Consider the following 14,839-nt stretch of genomic DNA (forward strand, 5'->3'; position numbering starts at 1 on the left):
ACCAATTAACCTGTCAAACCCATACCCTACTAAAGTATTGTAAACTTTCTTGTATTAAGGAGGTTGTGACAGGCATATGAAATAATATACAAACTTTTTGAGATTGCCTTATTAAAACCTCAGACTTCAACCATCTAAGCTACGTCAGACACATTGTCTCCTTATAGACTCTGCGGAATACTTTGTTTGAAACATTTGTAACATTTCATGTGCTTTTCAAATCCTCTCATATACTTAATAGAGGTTTGTCAATTGTATCAACCTTAAACAGGAGCCCTACCTCCAGCCAAGAAGTCTTTGAGCTGGGGTTAAGAAGCAATCTCCACATACACTGTACTTAGGTGTGTATCATTCAGAATCACAAGCAGAGCCGGCCTTAGGCATAGGCAAAATAGGCAATTGCCTAGGGCATTTGGAATGTCTAGAGGCATCAGCAGCTTCTGCTGATTAAAATGATATGCAGCATGCCTATATTCTGTGTGTGAGTGAGGCCAGGGCCGGATTAACAATGGGCCTGATGGAGCTACAGCTCCAGGCCCACTCTCCAACGAGCCCAGCCCCGTGTCGCTAGCCCCCCGGGAACCAGAGATACCGCCAGGGAAACCTGGAACGTTGTCCCCACAGGATAACATGGGACCCGCTAATTCCGACCTCCACCCGGTTCCAACGGCTGTCAGTTCCCACTCCTGCATTACAGAAGCTCGAGGTTGATCTCAGTCGAACCCAAATCGCTGGGCCTTCAATCTGATACCTGGTCCATATGGGTTCATTGGTTCTAGAGATATTGTGGGTAAACCAATTTTTTTTCATTTCTAAAATGTAATTTCATGGCTGTTCATGTTGTTTGAGGTCAGAATTCTCTGGAACCAAACGGCCCAGTTTCACGGGACCAAAATCATTCGAAGCCCACATTTAAATGGGTCAGTTGGTTTTCTCTCCCCCTCACACCAGAAAATGCAGGGATTAGGCTGGTGTAAAAGGGGCCAGTCCGAGAATGTCCTTGAATGATCCTGGGATCATATTCCCGGGTAAGTCCCTGCATTTTCTGGTGTGAAAGGGGTATTATTTCAAATAGCCGGGACATGCAGTGCTCTGAATACAGCCGGGCAGCCCCCTGCTCTCTGCCCGGCTGTCAATCAGTGCCAGATTAAGCCTTCGGGGGGCCCGGGGCACTTTAGACAGGAGGACACCCTTGCACTTGTCATTACTGGCCACAAATTGCATGAGAGAATATTATACTGTCAAAACACAGAGTAAAGACAGTATAAACTTGGTCAATGGGTAACTGCTTACTCTGTAGGACTGTAGGAGACCTCAGTGTCAGTGCTTCCTCTGATTAAAAACCCTCCCATGACTAGGCTGCTGCTGCTGTCCTCCATAGGCCTGAGAAGCATGTAATCAGTGTGCCTTGGCTCCCGATGCTCAGCACCATTAATCAATGTCACATTGGCAGATAGGTGAAGCTGCAGCACTACCCCACTCCCATGCACAAAACCTTTAGCTAAAAATAATAATAATAATGTTTTTGTTAAAAATACATGCCAACCACAGGGGGCCCCTAGCTAGAGGGGGCCCATGGGTACTGACCCCTTTTGCCCCTGCTGTCAATGGCTGTCATTTCTGCCCCGCGGCGGCTGTCCCCCAGTTACCGCGAGCATGTATTCCCCCTTGGCAATGAGCATGTAATCCCACATGGCAACGAGCATGGAACCCCTGGCAATGAGCATCGAACCCCTGGCAATGAACATGTAGGTAAGCAACACTTATGTAGCATCATTTTTAATAGGCATTATGGTGTTTGGCATAATACATAATGGACATTATGGTGTGTGGCTTACCATGTAATGGGCATTATGGTGTCAATTTTTAATGCGCGCCAAATGCCCCTGTTTATGGAGCATATTGTGCATTTTTGCTCAATCTGTTTGGTATAGTGCAGGCATGTCCAAACTATGGCCCTCCAGCTGTTGTGAAACTACAAGTCCCACCATGCATTTCCACAGTTTTGCTATTAGGGAATGCTAAAACTATGTCAAGGCATGCTGGGACCAGGGCAGGCGACAGGGGGGGTCAAAGGGGACACCTGTACTGGGCCCCAAGCTTGTGAGGGGCCCCAAGGTTCTGAAGGGCTCAGGGGCTGTAAGCATGGCTGCGGCAGTGCAGTAACAAGCAATGGTTTATAAAGGCACCCGCCTGGATTCCGTAAGGGTACTTTCCTGGAACCCCCTCCGGTATTAGTGAATATGAATTGTTTCTTTTGTAACAAAACGTTCAGTATGCAGTGTACTAAAATGTTTTTCACAAGGGGGCGGGGTATTGGGCCCCCAGATATATCAGTGTACCGGGCCCCAAGATTTCTGTTGCCAGCCCTGGCTGGGACGTGTAGTTTCACAACAACAGGAGGGTCACTGTTTGGACATGCCTGGTATAGTGTGCATTTTGGCTCAATCCATGTGGCAAAATGTGAATTTTGCCTTAATCTGTGTGGCATAACGTGAATTTTGACTCAATCTGTGTGCGATAGTGTGAATTTTGGCTCAATCGGTGTGAATTTTGGCTCATTCCATATGTCATAATATGTAAGAGGCAAGTACAGTATAAGGGGGTTACTATTGTGTTACATGATTTGTATAAGGGGTATATGGTGTTGTAACTTTAGGTGACCACATAAAAGGTGCTGAAATGTTGTCTACCAAGTTTCGGCTTTCAGTATTTTTTTTATGACTGGAGTGCCGCCTCACCCCGCAAGTATCTGAGGACATCGGCATCCTGCGGGTGTACCTTTGGAGGGCACCTGCCAATATATCTCCGTGCATTTTTATTATGCCAGCCCCCTGCCTTTTCCAGGCATATATAATTAGTTGAAAGCATTTACACAAATAAAGACACACCCATGAGCAGACCACCCAACCAGAACACTGTTCACGCCCCTCACATTATTGCGCATAATAGGCCCTTGATAATTTTCAGCTCCAAGCCCATTTAGACCTTAATCTGGCTCTGAGTGAGGCTGTATCTGCATGTGAAATAGTGTAGGTACTTGTTTCCTAGCACGGCCACAAAGATCTTGATCGTGGGCATCGTGAGGAAAAATCGGGGGCATCGCATGCACTTAAAAATCGGGTGCGATGGTACCGACGCGATGCCCGCGATTTCCCCATAGGGAACAATGTTAAATACCTCAATTTACCCGCGATGCCCCCGATTTCCCATAGGAATCAATGTTAAATGGCTCAATTTACACAAATCATCATAGGGAACAATGGGAAATGGGCCAGAAAACCCAAAAAACACTGCTGAACACTGAAATGTCCCCCCAAAAGTAGTTGACGCCACCCCACGATCAACGCGAACCCGAAGCGTGGCAAGCGCAGCGAGCCCGCGAGGGGCGGCGGTACGCGTCCTCCGACCTTTTCATACCCCCACTATCCACGTCGGCGTGGAGTTGAGAATAGAATAGTGTGGCGAGCGCAGCGTGCCACCGAGCCCGAAGCGTGGCGAGCGCAGCGAGGGGACGCGGATACCTGTGAAGCCCGCGAAGGGACGCGTTTACCTGTGAAGGTATCCGCGTCCGCTCGCCACGCTTCGGGCTCGCCACACTATTCTATTCTCAACTCCACGCCGACGTGGATAGTGGGGGTATGAAAAGGTCGGAGGACGCGTACCGCCGCCGCTCGCCACGCTTCGGGTTCGCGTTGATCGTGGGGTGGCGTCAACTACTTTTGGGGGGACATTTCACTGTTAATGGGTGTTTTTTGGGTTTTCTGGCCCATTTCCCATTGTTCCCTATGATGGTTTGGCTAAATTGAGGCATTTAACATTGTTCCCTATGGGGAAATCGGGGGCATCGCGTCTGGACCATTTAAGCTTTTTTTAGCCGCATACGACGCGACCGACGCGATATTGACTTTTTTCAATGCATTTCAATGGGAAAATCGGGGGCATCGCGTCGGTCGCGTCGCAGACCACTAAAAATTACACCCGATGCCCGCGATTGTTGCCGTGCTAGGAATCAAGTACCATAGTGTATTCATGGAGATCACTGTAACATAGCATTCTGTATGCAGGTACAGCCACAGTCGCACACAGAATATATTCATGCCACATATCATTTTAATCATCGGAAGCTCCTTGTGTGTCCTGGTCACATAACAATGCAAATAAGATGTATTTTCAGCAAAAAAAAGGTCCCCAACGTTAGCAGAACTGGCCAGGAGCTGCATGGCCTATTGAGTGAAGATGTATGAGGAAACATCTGTATCCAGGCAGAGGTTGAGGTCACAGTGTTAGCGGCTGTGCGAGTGCTGTCTGCAGGTGGGTTGGTTGTGCAATAGTATTCGGCATATGTGTAAGGGGCATTATGTGTTTCATGTATAAATGCATTATTAATGTGCGACATATGTGTAACAGGCATTATGTGTGTCATGTGTATAAGGGCATTAATAATGTGCAACATATGTGTAAGGGGCATTGGGGCAGATGTATTAAGCCTTATCAAGAGATAAATGCAAGGGTGATAAAGAGAGATAAACGTCCAGCCAATCAGCTCCTTACTGACTTTTTTCAGACACAGCCTGTAACATGGCAGTTAGGAGGTGATTGGCTGGGCATTTATCTCTCCTTATCACCCTTGCATTTATCTCTTGTTAAGGCTTAATACATCTGCCCCATTATGTGTGTCCTGTGTATAAGGGCATTAATAATGTGCAACATATGTGTAAGGGGCATTATGTGTGTCATTATGTGTATGAAGAGCATTAATAAAAGTTGACATAATGTGTAAGGGACATTATGGTTATAAGGACATTAATAATGTGTGTCATGTGTAAGGGGCATTACTATGTGGTATTATCAGGGGTGCCGAGAGAAAGGGGTAGGGGGTAAATTATCCAGGCCAAAGTCTGATGGAAGGGCCCAGTGGGCCATTCTCCTCTGCCCAGCAAACACTGCTTTGTGCTGGGTTGCAGTGTGGCCATGGAGGTGCTTAAAATACAGTCTTTTCTCAGGATTTTTTTTCTAAGGGTATAATGTGAGGAGTAATGTATATAAGGTAAAGTGGTACTACTGTGTGATGTAACGGGAATAAGGGACACCATCGCATGATATAATGTGAATAAAGTTGTGCTACTGTGTGGCATAATTTGAATTGGGGGTACTAGTGGCGGTGCTAGGGGGCACCAGCCAAAATCTTGCCTAGGGCGTCATTTAGGCTAGGGCCGGCTCTGATCACAAGTGTGGTTCTTAATTTCAATCTTTGTGTGTCTAAAGCGGGGACACATATATACAATTGTCGGGCCGTTCTTCCGTTCTGGGACGAACGGCCGTTCGATTGTATAGGTGTGTACGCTGTCCCGACTCCCTCTGTACAATTGATAAATGGCCAAATACGGTCTTGACTGTTGCGTGCCGCCGTCCGGGATCTGCTGCACCCGGACGGACGGCAGTTCTGGCACAGAGGCTGGAGGCGGGGGACGTTGCCGGGCAACGTCCCAAGCCTCGTTCTGTGCACGGGCGTCGGGGCGTTGCCAGGCAACGTCCCCGAACTTCCGCCCGGCTGTCAGGGAACGCGCGCGCGCCTGACGTCACGCAGGCGGCGCGAGGTTTAAATAAATAGCCGGCGTCTGCTGGGCACAGACGCCGGTTATAGCTCTTTGCTTTATTCAAGCACTAGCCTTAGCACCCGGTCCCTGGAGCCCTTTCAGTTCCAGTACCTCCTCGCCTGGGCACTCCAGTGTCCCTCTGTTCCTGCAGCCCCTGTGTCCATCTGTTCCTGCAGCTCCTTTGGACTTGGTCTGCCTTCCAGCTTCGGATCAAAGCCTGCGTCAGATCCACTTCCGTCTTCCACCTGTGGGTCACGTAAGTGCTCCTTCGGAGCCCGGTGTTTCTTCCCTTTTCCGCTCCTTTGCCCTCCGTGGCGGTTCCCCTCCGTGGGCTCACCATTTTGCTGTTGTGTCTTCCTTTCAGTTGTTTTGGTTGTTGTCTGTGGCCCTAGCTTTCTCAGGCAGGGGTGTACCCCTTTTCTTCTACTCCCGGCTTTGGGGAATCACTTGTCTTTGTGTGTCCCCGTTCCCAGATTCCCCATAGTATCCTTTGTGTCTGCGACTGGGTCGCTATCCCCGTCCTTGGCCTGGTGCCGGTAGTCAGGGGTAATTTTCCAGCTAGGCCCTTTTAGTCAGACTATCCTTTTGAGATACCCCCTGGCGATCGCTCACCCTTTGTCTACACCTAACACCTGGCTGCATCGGGGTCAGAGCCGGCCTAACTGGCTCTGTCGAACGCGGCGGCTACAGGCGAAGCCTAGCACTTGCAGGGGTATTCCATCTGCCCGGGGGACTCAACAGAGTCAGTGTAGGTTTCGCTGTGGCCGTCCTAAACAGCGTTCCCAGCTGCGGGCTCACGCCTGACCTTTTCCCACCTGCCAGCTGTCAAATCAGTCTAAACCCAGCTGAGTTACGTAACATTATAACCGGCCATAACAGACAAGCCTGGTAGGTATCTTTGTGTATATCATCCCTCCTGTGGTTTTGTTGTAGTGGATATGAATCCATCAGCACAAACTTTTTCTGATCAGATCCAGGGGTTAACCCAGATGGTACGGGAGCTCTCACTGAAGGTGGCTTCCCAAGAGCAAAGGTCGCGTCCTCCGGAGCCAGGGGTTTCCGAACCGAAGGTGAACTTGCCAGATCGGTTTTCAGGAGACCGCAAGACATTTTTTAACTTCCGCGAAAGCTGTAAGTTATACTTTCGGCTTCGGCCACGGTCGTCCGGCTCCGAGTCCCAGCAAGTAGGCCTGGTCATTTCATTACTCCAGGGGGATCCTCAAACTTGGGCCTTTGGGTTACCTTCGGATAGTCCAGCCTTGTCCTCGGTGGACAATTTTTTTCACTTCCCTGGGTCTGTTATACGATGATCCTGATAGGGAGGCCTCTGCAGAGACTCATCTCCGGGCCCTTAAACAGGGGAAGGATCCGGCGGAGGTTTACTGCACAGAATTCCGTCGCTGGTCCAATGACTGCGGATGGAACGATCCTGCGTTACGCAGTCAATTCCGCTGCGGGTTGGCTGATGAGATTAAAGACTGCCTTATCCAGTACCCCGCTCCCACCTCCCTCGATAAGTTAATGGAGTTATCCATCCGGATTGACCGTCGTCTCCGTGAACGGAGGTCTGAGCGGAGTTCTATAACTCGGGCGGTTCCCTATGTCCCGTCTATTTCTGAGGAATGCGAGGAGCCGATGCAGCTTGGAGCAGCTCGCATTTCCCCGGAGGAAAGAGCCCGACGACTTGGCTCTGGCCTATGCCTGTACTGTGGCAACAAGGGGCATATACTCCGTAACTGTCCCAACAAACCAGTAAAAGCCCGGGCCAAGTGAACGAGGAGAGGGTTCACTTAGGCCTACAGCTATTTTCCTCTCTAAACTCGTTATTAGTTTTGGGGTGTATTTCTTTTCGAGGCGCCAACTTTTCCGGGTCCATGTTCATTGATAGTGGCGCAGCTGGGAATTTTTTAGATTTTTCGATAGCCCAGACGTTGGGCATTCCCCATGTCAAGCTTCCCCTACCCGTGACTTTACGTGGGTTAGACGGAAACGTCCTCTCCAATGGGGCTATATCCTTTCAAACTCCTCCCCTGCAGTTGTCTATTGGCCTTTTCCATCAAGAGGAGATCTCCTTTTTGTTAACATCTTGTCCTGCAGTCCCCATAGTGCTCGGGTTCCCGTGGTTGAAAAAACACAACCCCATCATTGATTGGAATCAAGGAGAGATCGCTCGCTGGAGTTCCACCTGTAACGAGCATTGTTTCAACACCTCACTTCCGCTCGCTTCTGTCTCCCTTTCTAGGATTCCTTTTCCCTATCAGGACTTTTCAGATGTATTTTCAAAGGGGAAAGCAGACGCTTTACCACCTCACCGTCCCTACGATTGTGCCATTCAGTTAGTCCCGAATGCCCCATTGCCCAAGGGCAGACTGTATGCCTTGTCCATTCCGGAGACTAAAGCCATGGACGACTACATCCAAGAGAGTCTTTCCAAGGGGTTCATCCGGCCGTCCAAATCGCCTCTCAGTGCCGGATTCTTTTTCGTGGCCAAGAAGGACAGTTCATTGAGGCCCTGTATTGATTTCCGGGCCCTCAACAAAATCACGGTGAAGAACACCTATACTCTCCCCCTGATTGCGGTACTGTTTGACCAGCTACGGTCCGCAACCATCTTTTCCAAGATCGACCTTCGGGGTGCGTACAACCTCATAAGAATTAAGGAGGGGGATGAGTGGAAGACGGCTTTCAGTACGCAGACAGGGCACTATGAGTACCTGGTAATGCCTTTCGGCCTTTCGAACGCCCCAGCCGTCTTTCAGGATTTGATTAATGACGTCCTCCGTGATTTCCTGGGCAAGTTTGTGGTTGTCTATTTAGACGACATTTTGATTTTTTCTCAAGACCTAGTCTCACATAGATCTCAGGTTCGCCAAGTTCTGCAGAAATTGCGAGAAAATCAGTTATTCGCTAAACTTGAGAAATGTGAGTTTGAAGTAACTCAGGTATCCTTTTTAGGGTACATTATTTCCTCTCAAGGATTCCAAATGGATCCTAAGAAACTGCAAGCCGTTGTGGATTGGGTCCGGCCCACCAATTTGAAAGCAGTCCAACGGTTTTTGGGTTTCGCCAACTATTATAGGCGTTTTATACACTCATTTTCTTCCATTGTGGCTCCTTTGGTGGCTCTGACCAAGAAGGGGGCCGATCCCTCGGTATGGACACCTCAGGTGGAACAGGCGTTTAAAACACTTAAACAAGCCTTTGTCTCAGCCCCGGTGCTCAGGCATCCTAATCCGGATCTGCCTTTCATTGTTGAGGTGGACGCCTCTGAAGTTGGAGCCGGGGCAGTTCTGTCCCAAAGGGATCCCGAGTCATTGGAGCTGCACCCGTGTGCCTATATGTCCAGGAAGTTTTCCCAGGCTGAGTCCAATTATGATGTTGGCAATAGAGAGTTACTCGCCGTCAAGTGGGCCTTTGACGAATGGCGACATTGGCTGGAAGGGGCCGCCCACCAGATTCTCGTCTTAACTGATCAAAAGAATCTTCAATATATTGAGTCTGCCAAAAGGCTGAATACCCGACAAGCTCGGTGGGCCCTATTTTTCATGCGCTTCAATTTCATCATTTCTTATAGACCTGGCTCGAAGAACATCAGAGCAGATGCTCTTTCTCGATGTTTCCTTCCTCGACATGCGAATAGGTTCAGTAAAGGACCCATTGTTCCGGCATCTTGTATTCATGCGGGCGTAGGTCAGACTTTGGAGGACCTCCTTCGTCAGGCTCAGAGTCAAGCTCCAGTCCATACTCCGGAGAACAGGTTATTTGTGCCCCCGTCGCTTAGACGCAGAGTCCTTGCGGAGTGTCATGACTCCAAAATTGCGGGTCATCCAGGAGTATTTAAAACCCTTGCTCTTCTCACCCGGGTTGTCTGGTGGCCGGGAATGTCTCGTGACACCAAGGATTTTGTCTTGTCCTGCCCGGACTGTGCCAGGCATAAAGTTCCGCGGACACGACCAATAGGGGAATTGATGCCCTTATCTATTCCGGTTAGACCCTGGTCCCACTTGGCTATGGACTTCATCGTGGGACTACCAGTCTCGTCCCATTGTCAGGTCATCTGGGTTGTCATCGATAGGTTTTCCAAGATGGCACACTTTGAGGCCCTAAGGCAGTTACCCTCAGCCAGGGAGCTAGTCACCTTGTTTTTGCAGCATATTTTTTAGACTGCATGGTTTACCCAGTGATATTGTTTCAGATCGTGGTCCGCAATTTGTGGCACAATTTTGGAGACTGTTCTGTTCTGCTCTGAAAGTGAAGACCAGTCTTACGTCTGCATTTCATCCGCAGGCCAATGGGCAGACTGAACGCTTGAACCAGTCTCTCAAGCAATATCTAAGGTGTTTTGTATCCAAATTACAGGATGATTGGGTAAATTTTTTGCCGCTAGCCGAATTTGCGTATAACAATGCATATCATTCGGCTTCTAAGACCTCTCCCTTTTTTGCTATCTATGGGTTCCATCCGCGGGCCAACTCTTTGGGACCAGAAGCCCCCAGATCTACGTCCTCTGCTGCCTCTCGACTCAGAATGATTTGGCGGAGTATCCACACGGCTCTTAAGGAAGCTTCCTTTAGAGAGAAGGTATTTTCAGACAAATTCAGACGTCCTTGCCGTTTTAAAGTGGGTGACTGGGTGTGGCTTTCTGCCCGGAATATCAAGCTTCACCAACCTTCGGCAAGGTTGGGACCTCGGTTCATCGGTCCGTATCGAATTGTCAAGAGGGTTAATCCGGTAGCCTTTCGTGTCTCTCTACCTAAGTCCCTCAAGATTAATAATACCTTTCACGCTTCACTTCTTAAGCCTGTGGTCTTCTCGCGGAGATTTCCTCGCAAGGTTAGAAGTGGCTCCGCTCCGATCTTGGTGCGGGGGCAACAGGAATTCCGTGTGGAAAAAATTCTTGACTCCAAATTCGTGAGAGGGTCTTTGCAGTTCCTTGTGCATTGGAGGGGGTTTGGTCCAGAGGAGAGGTCGTGGGTTCCTGATAGGGATTTGCATTCGCCCAACCTCAAGAGGTTGTTTTTCCGACAGTTTCCAGATAAACCCGGGGGTAAAGGGTTGTTAACCCTTCCTCAAGGGGGGGGGTACTGTTGCGTGCCGCCGTCCGGGATCTGCTGCACCCGGACGGACGGCAGTTCTGGCACAGAGGCTGGAGGCGGGGGACGTTGCCGGGCAACGTCCCAAGCCTCGTTCTGTGCACGGGCGTCGGGGCGTTGCCAGGCAACGTCCCCGAACTTCCGCCCGGCTGTCAGGGAACGCGCGCGCGCCTGACGTCACGCAGGCGGCGCGAGGTTTAAATAAATAGCCGGCGTCTGCTGGGCACAGACGCCGGTTATAGCTCTTTGCTTTATTCAAGCACTAGCCTTAGCACCCGGTCCCTGGAGCCCTTTCAGTTCCAGTACCTCCTCGCCTGGGCACTCCAGTGTCCCTCTGTTCCTGCAGCCCCTGTGTCCATCTGTTCCTGCAGCTCCTTTGGACTTGGTCTGCCTTCCAGCTTCGGATCAAAGCCTGCGTCAGATCCACTTCCGTCTTCCACCTGTGGGTCACGTAAGTGCTCCTTCGGAGCCCGGTGTTTCTTCCCTTTTCCGCTCCTTTGCCCTCCGTGGCGGTTCCCCTCCGTGGGCTCACCATTTTGCTGTTGTGTCTTCCTTTCAGTTGTTTTGGTTGTTGTCTGTGGCCCTAGCTTTCTCAGGCAGGGGTGTACCCCTTTTCTTCTACTCCCGGCTTTGGGGAATCACTTGTCTTTGTGTGTCCCCGTTCCCAGATTCCCCATAGTATCCTTTGTGTCTGCGACTGGGTCACTATCCCCGTCCTTGGCCTGGTGCCGGTAGTCAGGGGTCATTTCCCAGCTAGGCCCTTTTAGTCAGACTATCCTTTTGAGATACCCCTGGCGATCGCTCACCCTTTGTCTACACCTAACACCTGGCTGCATCGGGGTCAGAGCCGGCCTAACTGGCTCTGTCGAACGCGGCGGCTACAGGCGAAGCCTAGCACTTGCAGGGGTATTCCATCTGCCCGGGGGACTCAACAGAGTCAGTGTAGGTTTCGCTGTGGCCGTCCTAAACAGCGGTCCCAGCTGCGGGCTCACGCCTGACCTTTTCCCACCTGCCAGCTGTCAAATCAGTCTAAACCCAGCTGAGTTACGTAACATTGACTGTCCATACTCGGTCGGTCGAAGGTTCAGTGCTGTTTAATATTCATCTGACAGGACGGGCGCATATCAGAACAAAAGCTCAGTGTCTAAGCACGTTCAATCGATATGCTGGCCGTTCTTGCGATTATACTGCCAAAGCTGGGACGCCCATGTGGGCATTCCATAGCTGCATGATCTCTTCTACAGCACAAGAAGCGTTCACCTCTCCCCATGTATATTTAAATAAATAATCATAATATACATGCACCCAATCTTTATAGCAGGTCACCGTATCTGTCCCTAGTCGGCTGCTATAAATACGGGGTACGCGACTACAGTCAGCCGGCAGGGTCACCCTGGACAGATACAGCAAACTGCTATAAAGAAGGGGTACGTGGCTACAGTCAACCGGCAGGGTGACTATGGACAGAGCAAGGAAAGAAAAGATTTGTAATGGGATAATTAATTTGTGTTTATTGGACAAATATAGGGCCAGGCTCCCATATACCAGGCTTGACACTCAGTGTATTACTATTGTTTCGGCAATAAACTGCTTTATAATAATGTGTCAAGTTATTGTATCACTATTTGTACAGGATATAACTTTGGGCTTTGGGACTTATGCCTTATTCTAGTTCACTCTTTCTGACAAAATCCTTCTTAGATGGATACAACCATGTGCACTGCAGGGGGGCAGATGTAACTTGTGCAGAGAGAATTAGATTTGGGTGAGTTATTTTGTTTCTGTGCAGGGAAAATACTGACTGCTTTATTTTTACACTGCAATATAGATCTCACTTTGAAGTAAATCGCCACCCAAATCTAATTCTCTCTGCACAAGTAACATATGCTTGGTTTTACTGCACAAGTAACATGGTTTTGTCCATCTAAGAAGGATTTTGTCAGAAAGAGTGAACTAGAATAATCCCCTTTGTATCTTTTATTAGAATGCACGTATATAAAGCTCCTCCAAGACTCTTCTAGATGTAGTATTAATTAAATGTTAGCTGAAAAAATATATACACACAAGGGGAACCAAGACTTTATGGTGTACTTTTATCTCTCCCAGTGTTGCTCTCAATCAGCGGGTTGCTGATTGAGAGCAACACTTTATCTCGGTATTGAGCCTTTTGGATCAAAGTTCCTACAAAAGGACACTTACTACAAAGAGTTATGATGAGAAATATTGAGAAATATGGCAAAGCAGATGCTTCAGCAGAATGTGGGAGGTCCATGTTGTCCGAGCAAGTAAGTCAGTGGTAGCCAACCCTAGCCCTCGAGAGCTACCAACAGTTCACATTTTACAGACAACCTAGCTGCTGCACAGCTGGACTTAATCACTAACACATTTTAAAAAATACACAGATGGAGCTAATTAGCTCACTTGTGATTCTGTGAGGAGACCTGCAAAACATGCACTGTTGGTAGCTCTCGAGGACTAGGGTTGGCTACCCCAGTAGTAAGTCATACTTGCCTACCTGACCCTCTCCATAAGGGAGAAATTGCTCTGTTCCTGTGCTTCTCTGGTAATGTGTGATTAGCATCACCTGTGGTGAAACACCTTTCTTATCAATTACCTAGCTCTCCACAGGTGATGGCAATCCTACATTACCAGGGAAGGCCAGGAACAGAGCATTTTCTCCCTCATGGAGAGGGTCAGGTAGGCAAGTATGAAGTAAGTTAGAACCAGAGGACTGCATTCTTTAAAACAGGGGTAGTTAAAATGTGACATCCCAGCATACCCTAATATCAATATATTGTGCGTTAGGGCATGCTGGGATGTATAGTTTTCTAGCTGATGGAGGGTCGCATGTTGATTATCCATGCTTTAGACCAGTGGTTCCCAACCCTGGTCCTCAAGTACCCCTAACAGTGCACATTTTCCAGGTCACCCGGCAGGTGCACTCATTATTCAGGCACATTTGAAAAGATCCACAGGTGGAGCTAATTATAGCACTTGTGATTCTGTGTGGAGACCTGCAAAACATGCACTGTTGGGGGTACTTGAGGACCAGGGTTGGGAACCACTGCTTTCGACTGTAGATTTGCAGTGTATGAGTGCGTAAGCTTATTGATGAGGATGCTGTATCCCACACACACACACACACAGCTTACTGGCAGATGAATTCCAGTCACAGCAGTGCTCTTCAGGCCCTGGCAGTACTGCGTTCTTTCGGCAGCTCTGATGTAGCCTGGGCTGCAGTGGCATAATTTCATCCCAGTTGCCCAGAGGCAAGATCAATTTTATGCTGCACAACCCCCACCCCTCCCCCCCCCTCCCCTTCCCAACTGACCCCTCTATACCCTACACCAGTGGTGTGCCTCGGGACACTTGCAGGGGTGCCACGGATATTTAAAATTATTTAAATAATTTATGATCAATTATTTATGGACAAAACCAGTGCTGGTGGCTGTGTACAAATAGAAGCAAATCCTGCCCTTTACCACATAACTGAACCTAAGAAGCATAAACACAATCTACTTCATTTTATATATTTTTGGGGGGCCTAGGGGTGCCCTGGAAAAATTCTGATACTCTAAGGAGCCGTGATTCAAAAAAGATTGGGAACCCCTGCCCTACACTACATCACTGATCCTTCTATACCCTACACTACATCACTGACCCCTCTATACTCTGCTACATCACTGAACACTAGTCTATACCAAGCATGTCCAAACTATGGTCCTCCAGCTGTTGTGAAACTACAAGACCCATCATGCCTTGCCACAGTTTTGCTATTAGAGAATGCTAAAACTATGGCAAGGCATGCTGGGACATGTAGTTTCACAACAGCTGGAGGGCCACAGTATGGACATGCCTGCTCTATACCCTACATCACTGACCCCTCTATACTCTCTGCTACATCAATGAACTCTCAATACCCTACATTACATCCCTGAACATTCTTCACCCACCACTACATCCCTGACTCCTCTATACCATACACTTCATCACTGATCCCCTCTGTACCGTACATTACATCACTGACCCTTCTACACCTGCCACTACATCACTGATCCCATTGTAGGTAAATTCATATGCTCATTGGCATGGGCCCTAGAAGGAAAATAATAAAGCATATACAGTAGGCCACCACAGTAAAATAAT

The sequence above is a fragment of the Crinia signifera genome, chromosome 3 (genome assembly GCF_055691185.1).
Source record: "Crinia signifera chromosome 3, ASM5569118v1, whole genome shotgun sequence".
In the NCBI taxonomy this organism is placed as follows: Eukaryota; Metazoa; Chordata; class Amphibia; order Anura; family Myobatrachidae; genus Crinia; species Crinia signifera.